Genomic DNA, 8925 nt, shown 5'->3' on the forward strand with positions numbered 1-8925 from the left:
CCCCTCTGCTCATCTGAGGTGCCCTCCCTATGCACTGCCCACCCCAGTACTGGCCCACCCACTCCTGCGCGGCCAAGAATTCTTCACTCCCTCGAACCCCAGTGGAGGAGAAGACACATCAGGTAGGGCTGTAGGGTGCTGCCCCCATCTGGCCATGGTCTCAGGTTGATCTTAGATGCTTCTGTAAGAGGAGATTGATCTTCCCTGCTGTCCTGATACAAGGCTAGCTATAGGGATGTCCTCAGGTCTCAGACAAGGCCTGCAAAATTGTCCTGAGAAAACCAGCACCTGACCTCCCGTCCCCCTGAGCCCCTAACCCTGGCTGCCTCCTACTTCCAGAAACTACCTTCCTCCCTTCATCCAACCAAGGCACTGTTTTCTCTCAAATCCTTTCAATGTCTCATCATAATTTCTCTTCTCCCTCTCCTCTCTTCTGATTTTTTTCTCCTTCTCCTTCTCCTTCTCCTCCTCCTTTTCTTCCTCCTCTTTCTCCTCTTCCTCCCTCCCCTTCTCTTTCCACTCTTCCATTCTGAAGACATCCTGCAGGTCCCTTGTCCATGAAATTCTCTGCCCGTCTTTCCCAATGAAGACCTCTCCTTCTGGGCATTGCTAGAGAGAATGGCAGTTCCTCGCCTACATCTGTGCTAAGCCCTAAAGCTCGGGGACAGGTGTGACAGGTGGAAGGCATCTTGTTTTCCTGAAGGCCTGCATCCAGGGAGCTTCCCAAGCCAGGCTAGGCAGCCTATTGACTCAGGGCCCTGAGTCATGCCCTGCCCTGGGTTTCGGTCTGTCCCAGCTCCCAAGGGACCAGGAGATAATCCCACTTCCTGTCCCTGTTGAAGCTACTGGTGTGTGGGAGCCTTCAGACCGGCTGTCCTGTGTGGAGGTCGTCTCCTGGCCTTTACCCACGTGTGACTCATTCATGCTGAACAGGATCCTTCGTGCCTTCTCTTGGATGTGAAGACCTAACTGTAGGTAGATTCTCACTTGCGTGCGTGTGTGTGTGTGTGTGTGTGTGTGTGTGTGTGTGTGTGTGTGTGCGCACGCGTGTGCGTGTGTGTGTGTTGAACACACATACCAGTGGCTGTTACATATCTCTGAGCTCCCCTTTGTCCTCACATTGGTCCCCAATTACCTCTGAAGACCCCTGGATGTGCAGAAGACCCAGCCAGACTGGTGGCTCCTCATCTCCATAACTCCAAGCTAGAGAAGGCCTGACAATCACCTTTACCACACATCTCTATTCCCTAAGGGAGCTCTCAGCACCATCATATAAGGCATCTCTAGGGGGGCCAGTGCCACAGAGGCTCCTCCCTGTTGCCAGGCACCCTGTGCCTCTGGATTCCCTGTCAGAGACCCCATGAGAAGCCCTGTATACTGCCCCCCCGCACCCGCTAGCAAAACTGAGTGACGGGGAACACCTCACAGGGTGCCCAGTGGGACCCAGCTTTGACTCAGAGCCACAAGCAAATGGAGTGAGGATCCCCTGGCGGCCTGGCTCCCCACCCCCACCCAGAGAACTGCGCTTCCCGCAAAATCAATCATCCTGCCACGGGCTTTGCGGGAAGTGGGGGGCTAACAGGAGACTTGTGGGGCTCTTGCTCCCTTTTAGGGTGGTAAGCACATGTGGCTGGGGTGGGTAGACACCACTAAGCACCATTCAGAGAGGACCCAAAGGGCCTCCCATCAAGCCGTAGGCCCCTCTTCAGATGGCCAAGCCAGGCCCAGAGACAGAAGGTGGAGTTGCTAGAGTTGGGGAGACTGGAAAGTCTGGGGGGCTGGCTAAAGATGCAGGGCTAAGGGGGGAGGGCTGGAGATGCAGGGCTGATGGGGAAGGGCTGGAGATGCAAAGGGGAGGTGAGAGGGCTGAAGATGCAGGGGGAGGTGGGGGCTGAAGATGCAGGGATGCCGTGGGGAGAGGTGGGTGGAGGCCAGGAGGAGGCTTGTAACCAGCCTAAGTTGTGTTAAGTGTCTCCAGGAGTAATGACACAGGAGTCTGCACTTGTGGTACGTAGCCCGTGAGGTGCCAAGGAACAGCCCCTTAGATTTCCTTCCTCTGTTGGCCTTGGCTGCCTGGATACTGACATCAGAGAACTAGAATGTGCTCCCAGGAGGGGACCATATACTCCCTGTTACCTGGAAAAAACCCCATGGTTGGGGAATCGAGGAGCAGCTGGAAGCTCTCAGATACAATCCTCTCCATCCATCACTGTCAGGAAAGACGTGTTCACGTTCGCACAAGGCTCAAGTGTGTAAAGCCTGCAAGGGTGGGCTTGGAGCAGGTTTTACTGATATATTTTCACCTTCATTTACAAATAAGGAACCAAAGGTCACAGAGAGGAGACAACACTGAGCATCTGGCTGGCCGGGGGAGGTATGGTCTGCTCACTGTCTCCATGGCGAGAGCACTGGACCAGGAGTCCCGTCTCCTGCTAGAGCCATGGTTTGCTCCGAGTATCACCCACTCAGCTGTGTCTTCTCCCTGGTCTCTACTTCCCCTTCTGTAAAATGGAGTCACTGATCCCTGCCCTGCCCCAAGGGGATAGTACAGGGAGCGACTGGTGCTACCAGATAGGAGAGGCCTTTAGAAACCTCGGTCGCGGTCGCTCTACGGCTGCCAGTGTGCGGCTGTCAGCAGCCAATCTGCTTCCAGCATGGCCTCATCTCTCTGTGCCCAGGGGCAGCAACCAGACTGGACAAGGTTTTCTAGATCCTGTGCTTTGTGATACTGGGAGTCTCCAAACTAATCATCTCTTCTCCACAGGCAACTATCCACAGGTAACTCACCAGTCCTCTCTCTACCATGAGCCGGTGGGACCTGGCAGGATTTTGGATGCTGAAGATGATCCCCCATCCCTGTCACTGGGAAGGGGGCATGGGGATGGTGGGCCAGGTTGCCTATGTGAATATTAGCTGGTGTGAACTAATTTGATGGTGCTGATAACTACTGAGGGTGCCTGGGGCCACAGCCCCACCCAGCACCCCCCACACACACTCCACCCCCGCTGATAACATCAGGATTGAGCTGTCCTGGCTCCTTGTTCTAGGGTGATGAAATCTCGGCTCCATCAGCCTGGCTAGCTTGGCTCTTACCAAATCGTTGTAATTGAGATTAATTTGGGGGCGAATTGGGTCAGCCCTCACAGGCACCCATTAATTAGTGGAGGAGGCTTTAGTGCACCAACAGCTGGGCCTTGCACCCAGCGGGCTGTAGCCATCGGATAGGGAGCACTGAGCGAGAGATGTCCTGGGACATGGTATGTCCCAGGGCACGGGGCAAACTGGACAAAGACTCTCCAACTCCCTGCCAGGCCACTCCTGGAGTCTTTCCCCCTGAGCACTTTTCTCCCACACTGGGGAGGGAAGGGGGCATCGGGCCTCTGACTCTGGTCCAAAGACTGCTCTAGGTCTCTGTGAGTTAAAGGGCTCATTACAAGGGTGGAGAGGGGGAGGGGTGCTCTGAGGCTCCTTGGACATCAAACAGCTCTTGCAAAACTTTCAGATGAGTTAAGTGCAAATGAATTTGAAACAGACAATGAGGTTCCCTTCAGAGACACCTGGGCAGAAAAAAAATGAAGGGAAAAGCGCCCGAGGAGAAACTCATTTGGAGATTTTTTTTTCTCCCCCTGAACCCAAAACATACAAGGAAAACAAACCCACCCGTCTACACTGGGTGCCAGAGGCAGACAGACACGCCCTGACTCAGTGCTGGGCTGGCAGCAAGCTGGGCACATCCACGTGAGGCCTGGGCGCACTTGTGGAAGTGGAGAGCACTGGGGGTCTGCAGGGACCGAACTATGGGGCACACATGTGTGCAGAAGTGGCAGCGGCCCTGAGATGGGGCAGAGCTAGGGGACAGGAGAATGTGGGCCCTGCAGATGGCCCCAAAGGCCGTGAGGTGTGGGAGACAGGGTCTATGTCCCGGCTGTGTGCAGTGAGAAGTACAGTCCAGGCCCCTGGCACCTTCTGGTCCTGTACATGCCCCTGACTCCTGGACAAGGCCTTCCTAATAGCCAAGCAGGTGAGATGTCAAAGTCGGAGCCAGGAACCTTCCTGCCCCACCCTACTGGTCTAACCCGCTTCACCCTACTGCTTGGGTGTCTTATTTTTCCCTTGTGAATCTCAGAGATACAAAGGTAGATTGAATCACTAGAACCAGCCCTTTTTCTGCCCACTCCGAAGCCCTAGTCTACCCTGAGGACCCAAAAGGAGGTGGTTGCTGGGGCCTGGCCAAGGACGTCATTTGAGGAAGTCTTGTACTAAGTTCTTTCAGAGTCTCCATGAATTGTCAGACCCCTGTCCCAGGCTGGGTCCTCCCAGAAGGCTCCAATGGAGCCACCTCTTGACTGTGTGCATTTGCAATTCATGGCTCTAACAGAGACTGCATTAGGTCCTGCTGTCAATTAAGATGAATGTCACTTGTTTTCTAGAAAAAAAAAATTGGTCCTGGGTACACGGTTACAGGATAGGGCCTGGGGACCAGGGCATGGCTGGTGTCCTCTGTAACCTAAAACTTGACTGCTCAGAGGCTCTCAGGGCCACACAGTATAAGCTATGAGCAAAGGACATGCCCCTCCTGTAATTTCTTACTAAGCCCTACACAGACCCTGCCCCTTGGGTCCTCCTAGCAGGTGAACTCAGCAGTTCTAAACTTGTGGTTCTAGACCCCTTTGGGGTGCAACAACACCCCAAAGTGATCTTTCACAGAGATCATGTTTTAGATATCCTGGATATCAGATATTTGCATTATAGTTTATAACAGTAGCAGAGGCCAGGCGGTGGTGGCGCAAGCCTTTAATCCCAGCACTTGGGAGGCAGGCAGATTTCTGAGTTCGAGGCCAGCCTGGTCTACAGAGTGAGTTCCAGGACAGCCAAGGCTATACAGAGAAACCCTGTCTCGAAAAACAAAACAAAACAAAACAAAACAAAAAAACAGTAGCAGAATTACAGTTACGAAGTGGTAGTGAAAATAATGTTATGGTTGGGGGAGGGAGGGCCACCACAGCCGGAGAAACTGTATTAAAGGGTCACAGTGTTAGGACGGTTGAGGACCACTGGTCCTGAGGGAGGGAACTCAGTGCTGGGAGAGACTCTGAACACTTCACAGACAAGAAAATGTGGGTCTGAGGGAAGAGAGAAGCCAATATGTGGACTGGAACTCAGGAGGGGCATAGCTCCTGAGGGGAAGGTCTGTGGGGATTCCTGGAAAAGTAGAGGGATCCCTTATTGGCTCTGGTCTCCCTGCAATCTGGGTCTCAGAGACCTTGGCCTGCTCACACCCTGCCCAGGGTCCCTGGCATCATCATCATCATCATCATCATCATCATCATCATCATCATCATCATCCCACAGGCCTGAGACTTGAGCTTTGGATGCCATGGTGGGAGGAGGTCCCTCCCCTTCACCCATGACCCTGCCAGGGAAGCAGGGGACTGGGTACAGGAACTGGTTGGTGGTTTTAACCTGGACCCTCCCACATGCCGCAGCCTCTTCTGCTTCACTTCCCAGATCTTTTGGAAGGAGAAACTGGGAGGAACCTCCTCGGTGACCTATGGGCAGCTTAAGAGCTCAAAGAGGTACCCATCCTTCTTTCTACCCTTAGACCATCCAGAAGTACAACCAGTCAACCAGTGCAACAGACAAGACAGAACTCTTCCATGTGTGTGTGACTTGTTGGCCCATTTGTTGGGAAAAAGAACTGTAGGTTGTGCAGGATGGTCTTTCTTCTTCCTCTTCTTCTTCTTCTTCTTCTTCTTCTTCTTCTTCTTCTTCTTCTTCTTCTTCTTCTTCTTCTTCTTCTTCTTCTTCTTCTACCTCCTCCTCCTCCTCCTCTTCCTCTTCCTCCTCTTCGTCTTCCTCTTCTTCCCCCTCCTCCTCTTCTCCCTCTTCCTCCTCCTCCTTCTTTTCCTTCTCCTTCTTTTCTCCCTCATCCTTTTCCTTCTTTCTGTGCTTTTCCATCTCTGTGATCACCCACAGAGTGGGCAGAAGTGAAAAGAGTAGACAAGTCTATCCAGTCGAAACCCTCCACACAGAGGAGGAAACCGAGGCCAGGGACACAGCAGGAGGCAAAGGCTCTGTCCTCCAGCTGAGAGCAGACCCTGCACCCAGCATGGGAGTTTTCAGAATGAGAAATGGATAAATGAATCCTAATGAATGAGTGAGAGAGGGCGTGGTCTCCAAAGGAGTCGCACAAGCTACGGGTTTCAGGAAAGATTGTGGCCTCATGGTCCCACTCCTGAAGGCCTGCTTGCCAGGGTCCTCCGTTTGGGCTCTTGCTGGCTCGGCCCTATGCCTCTGCTGAGCCAGATGGGGGAAAGAGCCTGGCTCTTGCCCAGTCAGGGTCAGCTTCCATAGCACCCACAGAAGGGACAGGGACAGAACAGTCTGGGAGGAAAAAAAGTACCCCTGCCCAGGTGTAGACTGGAGCCTGCCTGTTCTAAGTGTCAGGGGTCATGCAAGGGATGCTGAAGTGATGGGTGCTAGCTTTATCATCTGTTCACAGGTGGGGATGTGGGATTCAGGGATGAGCAGTGAGCTGGCCTGGAACCACTGGTGTACCTCCAGCCTCACAGTTGGGCTTGGCTTTTTCTGTGGTGAGACAGCCTTTCTGGGCCTGGCAAACATTACAGGGCCACTCCTCGTGTGGCCTCCACACCCCAGAGGGAGTTCTTATCCTGACATTTTTGGTCAATTTGACAAGTCTTGCCCGGAAAGCCAGATGTCTATTCCTTACAGCTGCCCACCTGGTTTGTTCCCAGGTGGCTCGAGCACTCCTCAGTGTCAGTCCAACATATGGGTTTCCCTTGGCAACAAGGCCAGAGTCCACTTCAATGACCCTTCAGCTCCACAAACAGGCTGTATTCCACAGTCCAGGTGAGCAGATAGATGCCCATTTGTCTCCTAGGATATGAAGAGCTAAGCCACATTCTGGGTAAGTCAGAGGCTAAGGTTCAGCCCCTCAGCCCTCATCCATACCTTCCCAGGTGAGGCCTCGAGCCAGGAGCAAAACGTTGGACCTGAAGAGAACTGGGTTCAGGTTCCTAGTTTCTCTCATAAGCTGTGTGACCATGGACTTAAAGCTTCCCCTCTCTGAGCTTTAACTTCCTCATCTATAAAATGGGCTTGAGTATGCTTTGTATCAGCATGGAGCTCCAAGCCAAGGGGCATTTTCCCTTTCCCCATCCACTCTGCTCTCCATCAGCCTCTGAAGTTGCCAGCTGCCATTGGAGCATCATTTAAATCCTCAGATGTCTGCCTCAGGGGTTCTGCCATGCCCTGTTCTTCCCACAGATACCCCAGGGACTAGTTCCTGATACCAAAGCCATCCTTCAGATTCTCAGAGGAGGGGGCCTCTCAGCTCCTCTCTCCCAGAAGCACCTTCTTTCACCCACCCCAGGATATACCCCACCTTCTCCAGGGACTCCTCAGGAAGCTATGGGGCTCAGGGACCAGGCTGAAAGCCACTCCGCCCCCACCGAATGTGCCTCCCAGCCCCTGCCACTCTCCTCGGGGATCCGGGATCCCACCGCATCCTGCCACAGGCCTGAGTCTATTTCATCAGGCCAAGGATTGCTTTTTAAATAAATCTAAAAACTCCACTTCCTCCTTGGCAAGTTCATTTTAAGTCATTTTATCTCTTTCCCCCCTATATTTTTCCTAAATAATGTGATTAAGTGACTCAGAGCCGGCTGCCTCTGGCAGGCCTGGCTTCTAATTCAGTTTGAGGACGGCCACCTTTGACCTCACTCCACTCAAGCTAAGAGGACACTTAAGCCATATCCCGATGCTTCCTTCGGAGAGAGAGGTGGGGGGTGGGGTGGGGGGGCTAGTGAGGGGTGGGGGTTGGGGGGGCAGGGGGGAAGCGAAACAAACTTTCACATAAAATTATGGTATATGGATAATTGAGAAGTTTAAAAACATGAATCTAATTGTACAGTCCCGAGAGAAAGCCATATCGAGCCACCCTATAAGAGGCCTGGAATCTCCCCATGATGATTTATTGCTAAATCCTAGTATTTTTCAATACATTATAGTTTTTAAATTGTGTTTAAATTGAGTGTAGAGGAGCAGAGGCCATTAGGAGATGCAGAAATGATGATTATATTTAAATATTCATGCACGCAGTACCTTATTATTGAATCTGAACACTAACAAAATCAATATTAAGTGCGGTTTGACATGAATTTATTTATGAATTTCGACTTTCTAAGTACTGTATTTTTTCACTCAAAAATTGTGAGTATAATGTAGTAATGATATCAAAACACAGTGTCAGGGAGCATTAGCTGGGGTGGTTAGAAACCTCTGGATTAGGGGGCCCCAGATTGCCCTCAAAAGTGCTTACTATACAAAACCTTTTCCTTTCTTTCTTTTTTTTTTTTTTTTTTTTTTTCTCCTGCTGTTTCTGAATCACCGTCCACACACCACACTCAGCACGGGTGGTGGAGAGGAAGCCAGCGCAAGAGAGCAGCAGGCGGGGCTGCAGGGCTGCCGGGCTGCAGGGCTGCAGGCTTTCAGCTCCTAGGAGGTTGGGGGGCTGCGGATGTGGGGTTCTCTGTCCAGTTCCCCATCATCACCCCATGTGCAGCCCTCCACTAGAGGATCCAGGGTTTGGACTCCCCAGAGGGAAATGCTAACTGGTGGGAAGAATCTGGGGTGCCTCTACTTCCTTAGACTTTCGATTCTCAGGGGACAGAGTAAATGCTCAAGAAAAAAAAAATGGCAGAAGGACCTAGAAAGAGCCCTTGTCTCAGAAGACAGGGACATTACCTCACTATCGCTGGGCAGTTTAGGCGTCTCTGGCCCTCCTTCCCACTCCCTGGCCCTACAGGTCCCCAGTTCCTTGGAGAGCCGCCCCCTTTCCTTCATCCGCATGTATGACCAGGATGCTGGGACACTTCCCCAGCCTGCTGTCCTATGTGTAGC

General features: G+C 52.4%; 1 long non-coding RNA gene across 2 annotated transcripts; it reads left to right on the forward strand.

Annotated features, from left to right (window-relative positions):
- Positions 1-850: 850 nt before the first annotated feature.
- LOC143442187 (uncharacterized) lies at positions 851-7564 on the forward strand. 2 transcript variants are annotated; one of them, XR_013110197.1, is made up of 4 exons: positions 851-971; positions 5509-5576; positions 6759-6873; positions 7291-7564. It is a non-coding gene; the product is annotated as an uncharacterized LOC143442187 (long non-coding RNA). The 2 variants fall into 2 exon arrangements; XR_013110196.1 differs by lacking the exon at positions 851-971 and adding an exon at positions 2411-2778.
- Positions 7565-8925: the final 1361 nt, after the last annotated feature.

The sequence above is a fragment of the Arvicanthis niloticus genome, chromosome 5, assembly GCF_011762505.2.
Source record: "Arvicanthis niloticus isolate mArvNil1 chromosome 5, mArvNil1.pat.X, whole genome shotgun sequence".
In the NCBI taxonomy this organism is placed as follows: domain Eukaryota; kingdom Metazoa; phylum Chordata; class Mammalia; order Rodentia; family Muridae; genus Arvicanthis; species Arvicanthis niloticus.